Source organism: Ochotona princeps, chromosome 6 (genome assembly GCF_030435755.1).
Source record: "Ochotona princeps isolate mOchPri1 chromosome 6, mOchPri1.hap1, whole genome shotgun sequence".
Lineage (NCBI taxonomy): Eukaryota > Metazoa > Chordata > Mammalia > Lagomorpha > Ochotonidae > Ochotona > Ochotona princeps.
In genome coordinates this window covers 85,743,563-85,760,603 of record NC_080837.1, presented here as the reverse complement: position 1 = coordinate 85,760,603, position 17,041 = coordinate 85,743,563, and the positions used below count along the sequence as shown (strand labels likewise).

Here is a 17,041-nt window from a genome sequence, read left to right as displayed (position 1 = left end):
CAGGTTGACTTGGTACTTACCCCCTGACTATGATTTATGTATTCACATGTGCTATATATATGTGTGGCGGGGTACCATGTCAGACCTAAAGCTCAAGTGGAATCTGTGGACTTCATAGAAAGGAATCACTTACAAATTCACGCACGTGTATTTAGTTAAAGCTTCTATTTCCAGAAATAATTGTGTCCTTAAATGATAGTTACAATGACTAGTATACTTATGAGTAGTTACAAGTATTTGAGAAGAGATGTTGGAATTTCTATTAAGGTATTTAAATGCTAACACTCCCAACCAATACAGTATTTATGATGAATCTCTATAATAAGCTTGGAAATCACACCAGTATTTTAATGCATCTTTTTTCCCCAACGTGGTCAAATATTAACATCAAAAAGTCTGTGGTGTAATTGCTTCTCGGTCTTTTGGCTAAGGTCAAGAGTGGTATCTGTTCTCATCACCTTCATGCCTGATAATCTCATCTACAAAATGTGAACACTGGCTGTCTATAAGTGGTCATATTCTACATACATAGAATAAAATTACATTTAAAAAGCCTATGGCATAACTAATTTACTTAGATGGATTCTATAATATTTAGGAAAAGAAAAATCCAATACTCATGGTGGCAAAGACAGGAAAATTCCATGAATGACACTTGACGCTGTGCCTCAAAAGCCTTAGCTCTGTGAACGCTAGCTCAATGATTCTGCTTCTGGAAGTCAAGATGAAAATGAGGAAGAGTGGAAATACACGTCCAACTACATGCGAGCCATTGATAGCTAATCTATTGCAACTTAAACACACACAACGATCTGAGTTTTAATGGTTGGTGGCTTCTAGCTGTTGTGTTTTTAAATATAATTTTGTGTTTTTTAATGTAAGAATGCACATGCATTACGTCTTGAATGAGAAAACTAAAGGCTTTCTACTATGAGAAAGTGGTACAATCTGAGATTGTGGTAACTATGTTAGGCAGTGGGTAATTGCCGGGATTACATTTAAACAGCCACTCAAGGGTTACTTGAGCCTCTAATTGCAGATCCCGAAAGGCAGACTCAGAGACAAAAACGTTTGTGAGCGAAATGAGCACAGGGGCGTGAGACTGCAGAAAGGCTGGCTCACGCACTAAAAGCACAATCAGAAAGGAAAGGAAACGATAACACATTTTCAAAGCTCCTAAATCATGTTGGTGTGCTGGAGGCAAAAGCCAGCAGCTTCCTCACACCGTGGCTGAGGTAGCTTCAGGAACCTTACGGGCGAAAGTGCATTTGTAAGGGAGTCATGATTTATGGGAAATAGTAAAGGTTTTATTGTTTGGGGTTTAGACCAGGTCAGGATGACACTGCTGTGCTTGGTTTACCTCAGGTACAGTTGACTTTTTCTGTCTGTCTCCCTGTTGTTTATGAACTTTTCTGTCACACTGGAACAAGTGGGAGATTCCTTTTTTGCTCGCTTTTATCTTCTTCCAGTCAATTCTCTGCTCCTAAGATGTGGGATCCTTGACTTGCTACTGTGGTCTTTTAAACTGTGATGAAGTTGGGTGTGCTTCAATTTCAGCATGGCTCCTGTCCCCTGGTCAATTCATGTGCCGGAAATGTGGTCTGCTGGGTGGCACGCTTAGATGTCTGGGGCCCCTGAAGAGGTGGGAACCAGTGGGAACAATGCAGGACACAGGGATCTGCCCTGTCCTGCAGCAGGACTGGTCTCACTGCTGGGCAGGACTCCTTGAGGGGTGATGGAAGCGCTCTCTCTCTCTCTCTCTCTCTCTCTCTCTCTCTTTTTCTCTCTCACACACACACACACACAGGACTGGCCCCATTGCTGTGTGGGACTCCCTGGGGGGAGGATGGAAGCTCTACACACACACACACATGCACACACACACACACACACACACACACAACTGGTCCCACTGCTGTGTGGAACTCCCTGTGTGCTTTATCTTCATGAAATCTTCAGGAATGGAATATCTAAAAAGAAGGATTTCAGAGATGGGAACTTTAAGAAATCAGTGTTTGCAAGCAAGCAGGACTTTGCAAAGATTGAAATCTTTCACCACCAAAATGTGAGGGTTTAAAGAAGAGAAAACACGAAGTTTCCAAGGTGATTAAATAAGTATAATCTCTCTATAGGGGAAACTGGCTTTATCCTGCATGAAGGTTGGGTTTGACTTCATGAGAAAAGCTCAAGAGTTCATTATTTGGGGAACAAAACCAGTCGGGGTCATACTTACTTTTGGTTTACCTCAGAAGTCCCAGGGCATTGGCTTTCTTTTCTTTCTCCCTGTGACACGTGAAACTTTGAGTAATATTAGGAACAGGGCAAGTATCTGCTTTTTCATCTAGAGTGAAGAATGATTGGCCTGAGTCCCACAGGGAAGAACTCGGACAGGAGTCTCAGCTGTGGCTGTGGGCGGAGACACCCACCTCATGCACACTCTGCTCGTGTGTGCTGCTGGCAGCATTCTCGGGTCCATGCGGCAGTGGGGTTCCTGTGGGGTATACTGAGGGGTGCCCACACTCCTGGGGTCTAGGCAGGACTCCGCTCTCACCAGCGCACTGAGGCTCTGGGGGAGAGGTCCAGCTCCACCACTTTCCTCAGGGGCTCAGCCCTTTCTCTGGCCCTGGGGAGCCTCTAGCCCTCTTGTTCACGGCCTGGCTGCACACTTGGTGTGCCTTGGCCAGGGACACAGACCCTCTTGTACATGCTAACAATCCTTTCCCAGATGCTGCTGGCAAAATGAGCAAGCTCATGTATGCAGATACACAGGTTCCTTACAAACATGAGTTTCTTTGTCACTTCAAAGAAAGCATAAACCCCCTCACCTGGGTATTGGCTTTTTATATAACACAGTTCCCCCCACCCCAACAACAAAAGAAAGTCCATTTTGGGAAAAAAAGGTTGTTCTGCATTTGTCCTTTCAGTTTTGCTTCCAGAAGAAAAATGATTGAAGAACTTGAAATTGGAACAGCTCCTGCAAGAGTCCTCAGGAGGACTGCTGGGGTTTCTGTGCGTGGAATCTCAACCCCTCCCATCAGTGGGTAATGAAGGTCAGATACATTGGATGAATCTCCTTTCAGACCACATCATAGCACCATAATTAAGAGTACACCTGTGACCAGGAGCCACTTAGAGCCCACACTGTCATGATTTCTGGAACCTTCCATTCACGTCCATATTGAATTTGCCCTTCTGCCGACCCCATGTACTGCTGCAATTCAGGCCTCAAAGCTGATTTCAGTCTTTCTCTTACTAGAAGTCCCTGCTGACTGCTCTGCTCCTGCATGGCTTCAGCGGGTAGAACTCTCGTGAGCAATCGCCTCCATGGGCTCGGTGCCTGTGTGCAAGGAACAAGGCCATGTGACATTCTCAGCGAAGTGGCAGAGATGGGAGGTGAGAGCTGTGAATACACTCCAAGACTCAGTTGTGTCAGCTCCTCAGTAACTGCCGCTAGCTCAGGTCCTGCAGAAAAACAGCACCAAGTGGTGTGCTCAGAATGGAGGCCTGGGATTGCGCAGCAGGACTTTCCTGGCATGGAACTTGCCCCATAGTTCCCAACGCATCTGCTCTTGAGCAAGGCCATTTGATTTGCCCTACTCTGGCTTACTCTGCCCAAGGCATCAGTTCTGTAGGCAAATGACATGGTACATTCAGCATGTGCCCAGGTCTACATTCCGTCTCCTGTAAGAATTCTCATCCTTTCAGAACTATGTGTCTTCCCTCCCCAAGAGTCACCCCAGCCCCTAGCTGTCATGATGCACTCTGCCTCATCTTCATTTCTTGCTCCTGGTCTCGCTCCTGGATCTTCTGCTGATGTGCAGTGGGGCACTAGGGGGTAACCCGACTCACAGCGATTTTCCCTGTTGGATTTGCAAACCCCAATTCTCTCCCAGGCCACAGATGCCTAGCCCTTCTGTGTCTGTCCTCAGGACCCAGCCTCTTTGGATGGATGTTTCCCGCTTCACAGAGAAACAAGAAGAGGCTGCTCTTGCTGCTTCTATCCATCATGCCGTGGAACAAGCTTGGCTTCTACAGGGCAGGCCAGCCCGCTGGGCGCAGAGCCCAACCCTCTGCTCTCTATACCTGACTCTTGGGTTTTCCCTTCCAGGTCGTGAAATTTGCCAATAGGAACTTCTCCAGTCTTTTCTACCCTAACACAGTCAGTTCCACGATGGGGTGTGTTGCATCTTTTTGCTACCACTTGCTGGAGCTGGCTCTGGCTAGAAAGAAATGCTAAGAAAATTCATTTCTCCCTCAACAAAGAGAAGTATTTGCCATCATTAAGTGCTAATATCTGTTTATTTTCCATCTCTTGTGTCTCTTACAATTGGCAGGAGGGAGATGAAAATAGATACATTTGGACACTGTTAGTAAAACCCTCGGGAAAGAGTTAATGAAATAAATGCTGAAAAATCAGGTGAGTGATGATATAGGGGCCCCAGAGAGCAGCATGAACGTTACACTCAGAACTCAAGGGGCAGAGCAAGGACCCTGCCTTCAGGATACAAGATTCCCAGAAACCTCCCCTGGATAGCCCTTTACAAAGCTAAAGAAGTAAGAGAGTGCTTCATAAACATCTGACTGCAATGATTATTAGTCTTCACATAACAAACTTAAAGTAAATCACAAGACCCAGTGAATACTGATTGACATTGAACATGTTGGCTTTTGGCAGGAATCGTGGCTGCAACATGGTCTAAGTCCTTTGCAACCTGACGTTGGGTGAATTGGCAACCAGGACCAAAAAGTTGTAAAACTAGAGAACAATTTCACATACTGGGTCAGAGTACATGGCTCTACCCCATTACCAGCTATTAGCTGGTAAGAAAATAATTATGTTAGACCCGAAAGCTGATTGTAATCAATAGTTAATGTTTCTTCTTGACTTTCCCAATTAGTTATAAAGTGATGTATGTTCTGGTTGATGCCAGAACACATAGATTTCTATCTCAAAAGTTCCCTCCAGGGGCTTCCTTTTGGTTGCGTGTAGCGCATCATGTCATGTCTTGCCATATTCACCTTTTCCCTTGCCTCCCCTTGGAATTTTGTGCCAAGGGCTATGTTAATATAGGGCCAATGAATGGGCTGCACTTGAAGTGAGCTGTGCCCTGCCTGGAGACCCATTCCAGCAAGCTCCAGAGTGTCGCCGTGCACACAGAAGAGACACCTTTACACCTGCCAAACTGCAAGTCCTTCTCCTGTGACCTTCTCCCAACCCCAGACAGTCAGCAAAAGGCCAACACTCCCTGAAGCGAGATTGTAGCCAGTGGCCTTGGATCTTGACCCCTCTGGAGACCCATGGCTTCCATGAGCAGGTGGGAGTACAGGTCTGCATGTCACCCAGTGCCTTCATCTGGATGTCCATGGAGGCCACAGAACACCTTTCAAATTGTCACTGGAAAAGCCTGGGATACCCAACATGCCACAAACACCCACTGGACATGTACATTTTTTTTCTTCAGCAAAGCAACCGTTCCTACGTTACATGTGCATGTTCCTAAATCTGTATTTATTTTACTTTATTCATCCCACAAGCTGTAGAACCGAGACTAAAATTGTCTCCATGAGTTTCCTTGTGGAATAAGAGAAACCTGAAGCTGAGATAAAGTCTTGTCTGTTCCGATGGTGCTATGATTGAGGTGTGGTACTGAGATGTTAGGCAGAAGGGATCCCAGCGAATGGCTGCCCTCTCCTCCAACGCCTCCACTAACCATCTGCCATTTTTTTCTTCCTTCACCCAACTTAAGTTTTGCACAAATACATTTGACAGAGTCAAGAGCAGCCAAAATGAGGAAGACCATCCTTGCTCTAAGAAGTTCCCAGGCACTGAGTGAGCCCATGCAGGACCCCCTGCACTCTCAGGAGAGGGTGGACTCAGGCAGATGCAAGCCATGAGCAGATCTACAGCAGGGAAGCAGACTGGGCTGGGAGTGCACTGGCCAGACAGCATGCCAGCAGAGGCGGCAGGTACAAGTGGAGTCCAGGAAGACGAGGGTCGCATCTGAGATCAGTGGCTTGGAACCCTCCAGAGAGTAGAGGTTTCTCTGCAAACCCGCCTTTAATGATTCCATAAAATGGTATTTCATGATTTCTTTCATTGTATTTTAAAGGCAACTGAACCTGAACTAGAGAGGCAGATAGACTGTGAGGTGTTGGAAGGTTCTGCCTAACAGGAAAAGCCAGAGAGCTCAGTAACTTTCCCAAGCCACTTCGTTCTTCCTTACGTAGTCCAGCTTTTGCAGCTTGGGCCCCTTCCCTTCTGTCAGGCAGCGTCACCTCCACCAGTGGCTGAGACTGCACCTTCTCATCCCCAGGTCTTCACTCCCAGAGGATTTTCTGATTTGTAGAAATGCTTGACATCGGCCAAGTCTACAGGAGTCAAAGTTTAACGAGGGGGCAGGGAACCTTCTCTCTCCTGAAACAGTGTTTCTGGGTAGGCACAGCAAGTTTTGATGGGTAGGGATGGCTGACAGCCAAGGGAGGCCCCAAGTCTTTCTGGGAAGGAAGGCCACAAGCTCTCCTGTGCACAGCGCTAACCGGGGCTCCTCTGCCACTTGGCCACTGAGGGTGGCAGCAGGGGTGCACTGGTCACCTCTGAACTGCAGCTTTCTGAGGAAGAGAATGGGACTTAACTAAGCATCTATGCCCCCTTTCATCCCGAGCCCTGTAAGCTATGTTGTTGTCGGTGCATAACGCGTTGCCGACAGATTCTGGTTGCATGGTGTTGCAGAGCTGGACAGATCCCCTGTTTATCTGAGGGCAGTGTGGGAGGGATCGCCTGTGCGTCTGAGGGCGGTGTGGGAGGGATCCCCTGTGCGTCTGAGCGCGGTGTGGGAGGTGACCCAATTGGCTCCGCGCAGTTGCTCCTTGCGTGCAAATGCTTAATGGTAGAAGCCCAGATGCCAGAGGAGGGACGCGGAGGATGAGGAGCGGTCACCCGCGATGGGCCCTGCAGGATGAGCTGGGCTGCATCCATTCACCAGGGAGCCACGTGTGACACGAGGTGGAATCATGAACAGCACGGTTAGTGTGACTGGGGTTGACGTGGCTCTGGAAAGGCAACATAGTTTACATGGCCAGGAGACCGGAGGGAGAGCGGCTCGCCCTCCTGAGGCGCCCGATGCAGCCCTGGGGAAAGTTACACCCGGTCTCTGACTTTGTGCTGTTGTTACTTTCCATGCCAACGTGGAAATCCAGGATTTCAAGCATGGCCTGCTGAAGTCACAGAGGCCGTGGGGTGCGGGTGCAGGAGTCCTCTCAGGGGGGAGACTCGGAAGCTTAGGTCTCGGGAAAAAGAGACTTAACAGCAGCACCACATACTAACTCAAGAAGGTCACACAGGGAAGCGTTTGCCAGGCTCTGTTGTTTCAGGCGCTTTGCTGGACAGCCCTTGAGAGTTCATTTTCCAGTGAGGAGGAGAGGGAGCCTGGACAAGGGCGCACAGTCGGGAAGCCCTGGGCACTGGGCGAACCCCGAGGAGCGAGGAGCAGGAGGCTGAGCGCAGGTGAACACGAGAAGCAGTTGAATGGAGATGACAATCTCACAGCTCTCACAGCGAGGGTAACAGCCCTGCGATGTCCGGAGATGCAGACGTCTCCCCCTGAAAAAGGCCTTCCGCAGGACAGCAAGAGGAAGCCGTAAATCCTCCCCGTGGAACATGAGATGTTTATTTAATGAAGGGGAATTCAGTTTCAACTTCGCAGGATGAAAAGTGAAGTACAAAAAGTCCACGTAAGCCAAAGAGCGTAGGATTCAGACAGTGGCTAAGAGGATGGGAGGGAGGAAGGGGTGGGGGGGAGAGAAAGCGAGAGAGAGAGAGAGAGAGAGAGAGAGAGAGAGAGAGCGAGCGAGAGAGAGCGAGAGAGAGCGAGCGCACTGTGGCCAAGAATCGCAGCTCCCACCCTTGGGGAGCCTCCAGGCCTGCACATCTGGGAAGCGGGGCCAGTGATGAGTTATGTGTGGATTATCTGACGCCTGCGCAGGAATTTGTTTTTTTTTCACTGCAGAAGAACATACAGAAGGAAACATGTTTCACACCTGGCATGTAATTTAGAAGGGATTGCATCTCTGGCTGAAGGAAAAGCCATTTGTCCTGCGCAGAGGCCCTATTGTGCTTGTGGAAACCAGCCTCTGGTGTGTGTGTGTGTGTGTGTGTGAGAGAGAGAGAGAATGAATGTGTGCGTGAGTGAATATGTGTAACTGTGAGTGAAGTGTGAGAGTGTGAGTGTGTGTGTGTGAGTGTGAGTGAATGAGTGTGAGTGTGGGTGAATGTCAGCGTATGTGTGTGTGACACAAGTCGTTATGCACATTGCCAGTCTGTCTTGGAAGCACCACTTTGCTGAAGGTGAGAAATCCTTGGAGGGCAAGAACTCTCTGAGCCTCCTTATGAGGGGCTACTCCAGCCCTGCAGCAATGGTTCACGGGGAAGGGAAGAGGCCTGGGCAGACTCACTGAGCACCGCTGTGTAGGCTCAGCTTGGGCTTGGAGTGAGGTTTTCCTGCAGGGGAACTTTCTGATCGTCCCGTCTAGTTCAGCCCTTGGTAAGCACACTGCGTACCTCCCTAGGCTTTCACAGGGTTCTCGTGGTCATTTGAAGAGATCCTGAGTCAGACCCTGCTGCTGCTGGCTGCTCTGAGGGGCTCCAGGCAAGGGCCACACACGCCATGCGTGACAGCGAATCTCTAGAGCAGGGGACGTGAGACGCCTTATGAACTGGAGAACCAGTCAGGGAGGCAAGGCCCTGACGGGGCTGCTGGCACTCCTCCCTCACCAGGCCCTTGAAGGCTCAGTGGACAATGGTGTCAGAGTCCCCCGAAGTCTGCACGTTTGCTCCCACACACTGCCTCTGCTGCTCATGGGATTCCCCTTGCCTTGTCCTTTTTTGTTACTGTGATGATAGTGTGTGCATATTACCGGAATACAGTGCTACACTTTGAAGTATGTACACACAGTAAATGATCAACACGCCCCCCTTCATCTACTGGTTTGTTGTCATCAAAATATTTAAAATCTATCCTTGTAGCAGGTTTAGTATATGCAATCTGATGTTAATTGTGGTCACAGTGCTGGGCGATGGATCTCTTAAGTTCGTATCCAAATTTAACCTTGTCTGCCTGGCTACAAATTCCTTCTGAGACATCAAACAGATGGTAGCAGCTGTCGCCTTCTGAGGGGTGATGGATGGTATCCTTTCTATGGACAGGAAATTGCTTGATTAGAAATACATCTCACTGAAGAGAACATGTGGATGCGACCCCCTGGCTTTCTAGCTGGATCTTGCACACACTCAGAGGGGTGCAGAGAATAACTTGGGGTGCGTAGTCATCTGCTGGCTCCCACTCCCCATCCTGCAGAAGAGACAACAGAGGCTTAGGGTACAAATCATACCAACCGAAGTGGGGGATGCTGGCAAAAATTTGTTATTTTATCTCATTTTATCATGCACACCAGAGCAGACAGAATGGATGTCTACAGCAAACTCAGTACCGTGCTCCAAGAGAAAAAGAAGCTGTTTATTGGGTGCAGTGGGTCCGCTCAAGGCTGACTCCAGAGACTTGTTGATCCGTGGCACAACACTTTTAGCCTGTGATAAAATTACAGACGTGTCACAAAGTGTGCACACTCCGAGACCAGAATTTGGACTTGGTACTTGTCTAAGTTCCAGCTAATATCCTTCTCTCAACCTGCTTATGAGTTCTGCCTTCCAAATGAAGATATCAAGGCATATGGAATTTGTAACAACTGCCCCCTCCTCAGAAGGTACTTAGTTGATTTTGTTATATGCGTGGCCCAGGACTCCTAAAGGGGACTTTGCATCCAGGGTGTGTCAAGGAAAATGCACGACTAAATCCTTTCCATTTGCTAGGTCCTGGCTGTGCGTGTCTGCCCTTCTTCCGTTTCATTTGTTTAGTCAGGTGTCCCCAACAATAACAAGCATTGTGAAAAAGAACAGGCTTGGGGTGAAATGGTCATTGCTGGATTTTCCAGATCTGAAGCCCACAGGAAGGTGGTCTGAAAAAGATCTGTTGCCTCATTGCAGATTGCTTATTCCTAAATAACGGGCCTCCGTGTCCTGGGTGAATGGGCTTCTCTAAATACAAATCTTCATGGCATTAAAAAAAAACCAAAGCAGATACAGCCAAGACTTGGAGTATGAGTGTTTGACCTAGCAGTGAATGTGCTCGTGTCCCACACTGCCCTGCTGGCTTCCTGTCCAGCTCTGGATCCATAACAGCTTCCTCTGAATGCAGATTCCGGTAGTCAGCAGGCTTAGGGATCAGGTTCCTGCCAACTGCATGGGAGACCTGGACTGAGATCCTGGATGCTGGATCCCAGCTCTGGCCCTGGCCCAAGTCAAGAACTGTGGGCATTTGAGCAGTGGCCCAGTGAATGGGAGCTCGCTTGCGCTCTGTCTCTCTCTCTCTTTCCCTCCCTCCCTCCTTGCCTGTCTCCCCCTCTGCCTGTCAAATTAAAAAGGAAGTCTTGGTATGATCTACACATTCTTTATATAAGAGCCTAGTCATCCCAGTACACAGTTTCATTCAAGATCATTGCAGGAGAGATTACGTTGTCACTGTATTCTGGATGCACTCTGCCTGCTGGCCTCTGTTCACCCCACACTTGCCTAAGTCAGCCTTTCCTTGCTGTGTGGAGACTCCATCTTCAGCTGCACCAGCCCGCCCTTCCTTCCTTCCTTCCTTCCTTCCTTCCTTCCTTCCTTCCCCCAAACTTCCACCATCATGTGCCCCTCCAGTCCTCCATGAATTTCTCTTCAGTGCTCCATGTTTGGGGTGGGGGAGGTGGACAGGTAACCTTGACTGATCTTCCCTTGCAGAGGGGTACTGTGCCAGGAACACAGCAGAAATCAGCATGTGCAATTCTCCCCAAGGACCTGCTGGGAGAAACAAGCTTGGAGAAAAGGAGCAGGAATGCTTCAGCTCCACACCCAAGCGGTTCTGCCTGAGAAGGTCATCACTGGGTACGACAAGCATCTATCTCCCTTTGAGGGTGGCAGGTGTCTGTGTAAATGCTTAATGGTGCATTAACCCTGTGATTATAGAGCTGATTGAAATTACACTTTTGCAAAAACTAAAGAAAACTCAGAGAGAGTTATCTTCTTAAGAGCTGTACATGTGAAATACTTGAGATCAGTTCTCCTTACATTAATTAATTAATAAATAAAAGATAAATGTATCACGTCATGGAGTTAAGGACATTTTCTTACTAATGCAAACCTGGGCGCAACTAGAAAGTCAGAAAAAATTAAGTGCTAATCTCTACACCGTGTATTTCAAAGGTGAATTTATCTTCCAGTTTGGACTATAGGAATTTAGTAATCAGTTTTTACATTTTATTGAAGAGGAGAGAGAGAGAGAGAGAGAGAGAGAGAGAGATAACTTGCACCTGCTGATTGACATCCCAAATACAGAGAGCATCAGGGGTGGACCAGGCTGATGGCAGAGCCTTAGAATCCCATCCAGTTCCCCCCTGTGGGTAACAGGGACCAAGCTGCTTGAGCTACCACTTGCTTCCTCCCAGGGTGCAGATTAGCAGGACACTGGATCCTAAGTGGAGTTGCCAGGACATGAACTAGGCAATCTGATGGTAGCATCTCAAGTAACAATGCAACCACTGCACCAAGCACGCTTGTAGGCGGGTGACACTCTGGCAGAATCCAGAGCACACTTGGGGAGCATTGGAAGCTATTAAAAGTGATGAGATTACGGGAAGTGGTTGTGAGTTGACTGTTGGGGGATGCAAGGAGAACAATTCTGATTTTTTTTCCAGTATAGGTTTTGAACAGTGACCAGCACAGAGTAGGTCAGTTCTTTAACCTAATCCTATTGAAAACGCATGTTTCTCAACGGATGTCTGTGCTGGGAAGATTAACACTTTGCAAAACAGGGGCAAGTGTCTCTGGGCTGAGCCCTTGTCAGTTCTACCCCTTGCCCCTTGGTATTTCTCTCAGGGGTGGAGTCCTCCTCAGGGGTAGAGTCTCAGAGCTGTGGTGGGTTTGGGTGTATGTTCCCAATGCCAACTGTCCCAGTGGGTCTTTGCCTGACATCACACAGGGGTCACTGCTGAATGGAAGGTGCAGTGGACAACATGTGTCTCTTTCCCCAGGCAGAGACATGAAACCCTGGGGGTTGTGAGTCTCTACCAGAAAGTGCACACAAGGGAGAAGCGTTCCTATCTCCAGGACCTGGCATGTCCAGCATGTCTGTCTGTGCATACTGCTGCTGCCGGGGCTAGACAGTCTGGATTTATTGGTGCACACCAGCCTGCATGGACACCTGGGTCTTCATGAATCTTCTTCAAAGGCAGGTCCTGACTTGGTAGGTTTGGCTCAGAGCACAGCATCAAGGACCAGGCGTAAATGCTGTTTTAAGAGAAAAGGATGAAATGGTCTGGCTGATACATACACATCGTGCAGTAGACCAGCATCTGACCTCAGAGGTCTTATTAAAGAGAGTAGCTTTTGGGGCCGATGAAACTCGACAATTTGAAGGCCCACAGATCCTCCAAAGAATTAGCGTTCTTGGTCTGGAAATGCTATAAAACCTGCTATTTGCATTTAATATCCTCTGTTCAGGGCTTGGTCTAATATTAGAGGGTTGGAAATCAATTTTCCTAGTGTTCTTGAGTGTTGCTTAAAGCTTTGCTGAAATTAACTTAAGGAAGCTATTTTCAAAATTCCTGAACTTTAAAATTATTTCTCAAAGTTCTATGATCACTATCTAATTTTGGTATACATTAGGGTTATCACCAAATCCCACACTGTCCTTGAATGGGGGTGGCTATGCTCACAATGTATTCACACAATTTCTGTGCTGAAGCTTAAACACATGTTTATTACTAATATAAACAGATTTCATGTTTCAGAGATACAATGCTAAGAAGAAAGCCGCACCTCCCTTCCTCAATCCCCTTTCTTTGCTTTTACTCTTTTTATTTCTTTTAATTTTTGCAATGACATACTTTCAACGGACTTTATAATCATAGACTTAAGGGGCTAAATGTTCAGTGAGCAAAGCTGGAAAGAGTGCTGTTCCCTAGGAATATGGATGAGGGCTACGAGCAGTATTCGAATCACAAGATGTCAGCTCCAGTGTTTTTTTTTCATTCCTGTATTTTGTATTAACCATCACACATCAGGGAAAACATATGATAATTGTCATTTGGAGACTGGCTTATTTAGTTAAGCCTAACGGATTCCAGCTGTATCCACTTTATTGCCGAAGACAGAATTTCATTCCTTTATTATGACTTAATCGTCCAAGTGATGGTATCACGGGGCGGCATCTTTAGGAGTGATTAGCTCAGGACAGCAGAGTTCCCACCCTGAAAACAGAGGTGTCCACTGTCCCATCTGCCTCCTTCCCACCGTGTGTAGACTCAGCAACAAACACTGGCCTTCTCACCACCCGCGGAACCTGAGGCACATTGGCTTTGGTTCACTACCCTCTAGAACTGTAAGAAACAGATGTCTGCTGTTATAAGTTACCCAAGCATGGTAAGCTATTCTAGCAGCATGGATGGGCTATGGCAAAAGGAGTAGCAATCACAGTCTTTAAACAGGAGCCCTCTGTATAAACTGAATGGACGGAGGAGAATGCATTGTGATTTAACTGGCCACGTAAGGGTTTTGGTAATGTCTTAGGTGATTTTAGGGTGTGGTGATGGAGATTACCGGCCTGCTACACTGGTAGAGTAGATGTGGTGGTTCGCATTTTCACTCATGAGACAAACATTTACAGTAATTTCCTCCTCCACGCCTGGTAGGCCTGGACTCAGAGGATGTGGGGGAATAAAGACTCCCTTTGGGCCCCAGAGGATTTCACCGTCTGTAGACGGAGATCTTGCAGCCCAGCCTTTGTCGCTGTCTTTTTCATCAGATGAATTGCCTCCTTGCTGAGGCTTCTCAGGCTGTGTGAAAGTTAAGTGCATCCACCTGTTTTATTGAGTGGCCATGGGAAACATTTTGTGCATGTGTTTGAGGCCGGGGCTGGGGGGAGGGACCATGAGGAAAGACATTCATCTTAGCTTTCTGCTTCCTATGATGACCTGAGGCTTTCATTTTAGCAAGGAATTCGTCTCTGGGCAGAGAAGGGAAACAGATGGTCTATCTTTAAGGATATAATGTATGTTTCCTCGGCATTATTTTTGGAGAGCATAAAGTATGATTGAGGGAAGTGAACTCACGCTGTGAAAAACCGCCGCGCAGTTGGGGTGCGGGGATCACTTCCATATGCACTGGGGTGATGGGTTTTCCTGATCCCACGGCCATCCTCACTCTTGCAGGATTTGTAACAACTGTTCCTCAGAGACAGACACCATCTGATTCCAGTCGCGAGTGACCAGTTATGAAGCCTGGAAGGTTTTCCAAGAACTCTGTAATTAAACATTAACTGTCACTAAGACAGAGCAAGCATGTTGGCAAAGTCTTACACATGACGCGATGCAGGGAGCAATCCTCACATGCTTTCCTGTGCTGGCTCAGGACACAGGACTGTCGCTCAGTGCATTGTCTTAAGGTTCCCTCCCTCACGCTACCCTGGGCAGCATCTTTAAACTGTCAGTCATGATCGATCTCGCCCAGAGTTGTGAAGATTCACAAAAATGCCATACTTGGTGTCAGAAAGTTCATAGCAAATGAAATTAAGAAGAATAACGCACAGTTTTAAGCAGATTTTGCACCTTGTTAAATGTATCTTTCAATTTTGTTTTCCATGGAATTTTGGAATTAACCAGTATGTGCTCGGCACAAAGCCAGAAAGGACTTCCTGGCCACTGGTGAGCAGACCCCAGCCCAGCACTCTGAACAGAAGGCATCGGTAGGCTCCCTGCCTGGAGACACAGGGGAGTGGGCCTGCTTGGGGTCTTCATCCCGTTTCCCATACTTCTCTGAGCCCTGCATTTTCCAAGCTCCCACATCAATTCCAAGCAGACCCTGCTCCTTGCATTGGTGCATTTAGGGGCCCCGAGCCTGAGACAGAGACACTTCTGGAAAAGTTCTCAGCAAGGTAAGCAAAGTCTTGCCAGGAAGTGTCTTCTTGCCTAATGCATGCTTGCAGCACTCTCACTAGCAGACTGTGTGGAGCTCCTTGGGCTTGTGCTGTGGAGACTTGAATTGGAAGAGCCATCTCCAACCCCGTGTTCACAGGTCCGGCATGTGAGGGAGTCACCGAGGGCTCTGTGAACTACTGTTGCCAGTGCACTGAAGCATGGCTGGCTGCGGACTGTCAGCCCCACCCTCCATGGCCATGCCAGGGCTTCAGCTAAGCCTGTGGTCACTGCATCCCTCTAACTAGGAAGTTACTCTCTGGGGAAGCTGACATGGCTGGAATGGAAGAGTAGAGAAAATCCTGCTGTCCTTCAAACAGCAATGATCCCTGGAGCAGACATACTCATTGCCCTAGAGCGCTCAGCAAGTGACAGCCTTCATCTGGGCCAGTAGCTGTCCAGTCTGTGGGTCCAGACCTGGCACCTTCGGCCTCACCAACCAGGCCCACTGAGTGTTCAGGACACCTGGATGCAATGCAGGCCTGAGGGCTGCAAGAGCCTGTGTGATCAGGTACACCTAACAGGGAAGTGCGTGCAGGCCACTCACAGTTCCACCCAGGGATATGGAGGTCACGCACAGCTCTGCCAGGGGCATGAAGGGACTCACTGCTCTGCCCAGGGACATGCATGCCACTCAAAGCACTGTCAGGGGTATGCAGTAGACTCGTACCACACAGGGGGCATATAACCCCATTCTTTGCACCATTTTGGAATGTAGAATAAATCTATGGAGAACTTTGTATTTTTAAATGCCTCCTTTGAAACTGTAGTGTTTTTTTTTTCCAGGTTATGAGAGAATTTGAATCCTGTGATTTGATGCATTCCTGTGTGTTCCTTTTCACTGATGTAGACTTAATTGCAGCTGACACAAAGTGACATTTACTGATGCTAAGTGCAGTGTGACAAATGTGTAACCAGCATACATGGGTGTCAATGACACCCCTCAAACCTGCGAAGTAATCCTATCAATACGGAAACTTCACAGGGACTCCCGAGGTCACATGAACACCCCCTGTTATGAGTTCTGGGGTCCCAACAGAGCTGACCTGAAGTGGAACTTCTGGCACGTGCCCGTCTCCCTCTGGCTGTTCTCACCCGCTTAATGTTTGAGATTGCGCTGTCGGGACATGCCTCCATGTCCAGCTTCTTGTTGCTCAGAACCATTCACCAGTGTGACTACCACCATGAGGTTCACTAGCTCCTACCAATGGGTATTTGAATGTCTAACTTTTGGTTAGGGTGCCCCAGAATTCTGCCCCCATTACCAAACTGCCCTGTATCTTTGTAGAATAAGACAGGTGCAGCTTCTGGGGTTCATCAGGACTTCCATTAAACCCTGTTCCCCAGTATCCCCAGTGGGCAACTGACTCTTCCTCCATCCTGCCGTGACTTGTTGCCACACGAGCGTGAAAGTCTTTGGAATCCCCTCTGTGTTACCTGTGAATTGAAGGGCTCTCAAAGCACTGCTTGTCCCCAGCACCCTCTGAGTGGCTGCTTTGTGTATGTGTGCGTTCATAGTCACAGGGACCCTCACAGTTGTGTGCATGCATGACTGCTGGTTCAGGGTTTGTATGTGTGTGTGTATTCACAGCCAGGTGGTCCTTTTCAGTTGTGTGTGTGTGCGCGCCCATACACGGAGAGTGTCTGTGAATAGTCACAAGTGACTGCACAGTCACGTGTGTCTGCAGTCAGTGTGCGTGCACAGTACGTGTTTGTGTTGGAACAGCTGCGTGTGTGTGTGCCCATGTGTGACTCCATGTATGACTTCCAGGACTCTCAAGGGGAGCTTATGTGTGTGCCAGATTCGTTTTGCAGAGCGGAATCTGAAGGCATTTGTGAACATGAAACGGAAGCATATATGCCCACGTGCAGTAGCAGTAGCAGGGAAGACCCCACCAGGACAGGGGAATTTTCCTGGTAGGTGCAGCTGAACATGAAGTGTGATCACACTCACTACAGCTGATCCTATGCATGTCTG

General features: G+C 48.1%; 1 pseudogene; it reads left to right on the top strand.

Moving 5' to 3' along the window:
* Positions 1 to 406: 406 nt before the first annotated feature.
* On the top strand, positions 407 to 524 carry LOC131480599 (U2 spliceosomal RNA; annotated as a pseudogene).
* The last annotated feature ends 16,517 nt before the right edge of the window (positions 525 to 17,041 follow it).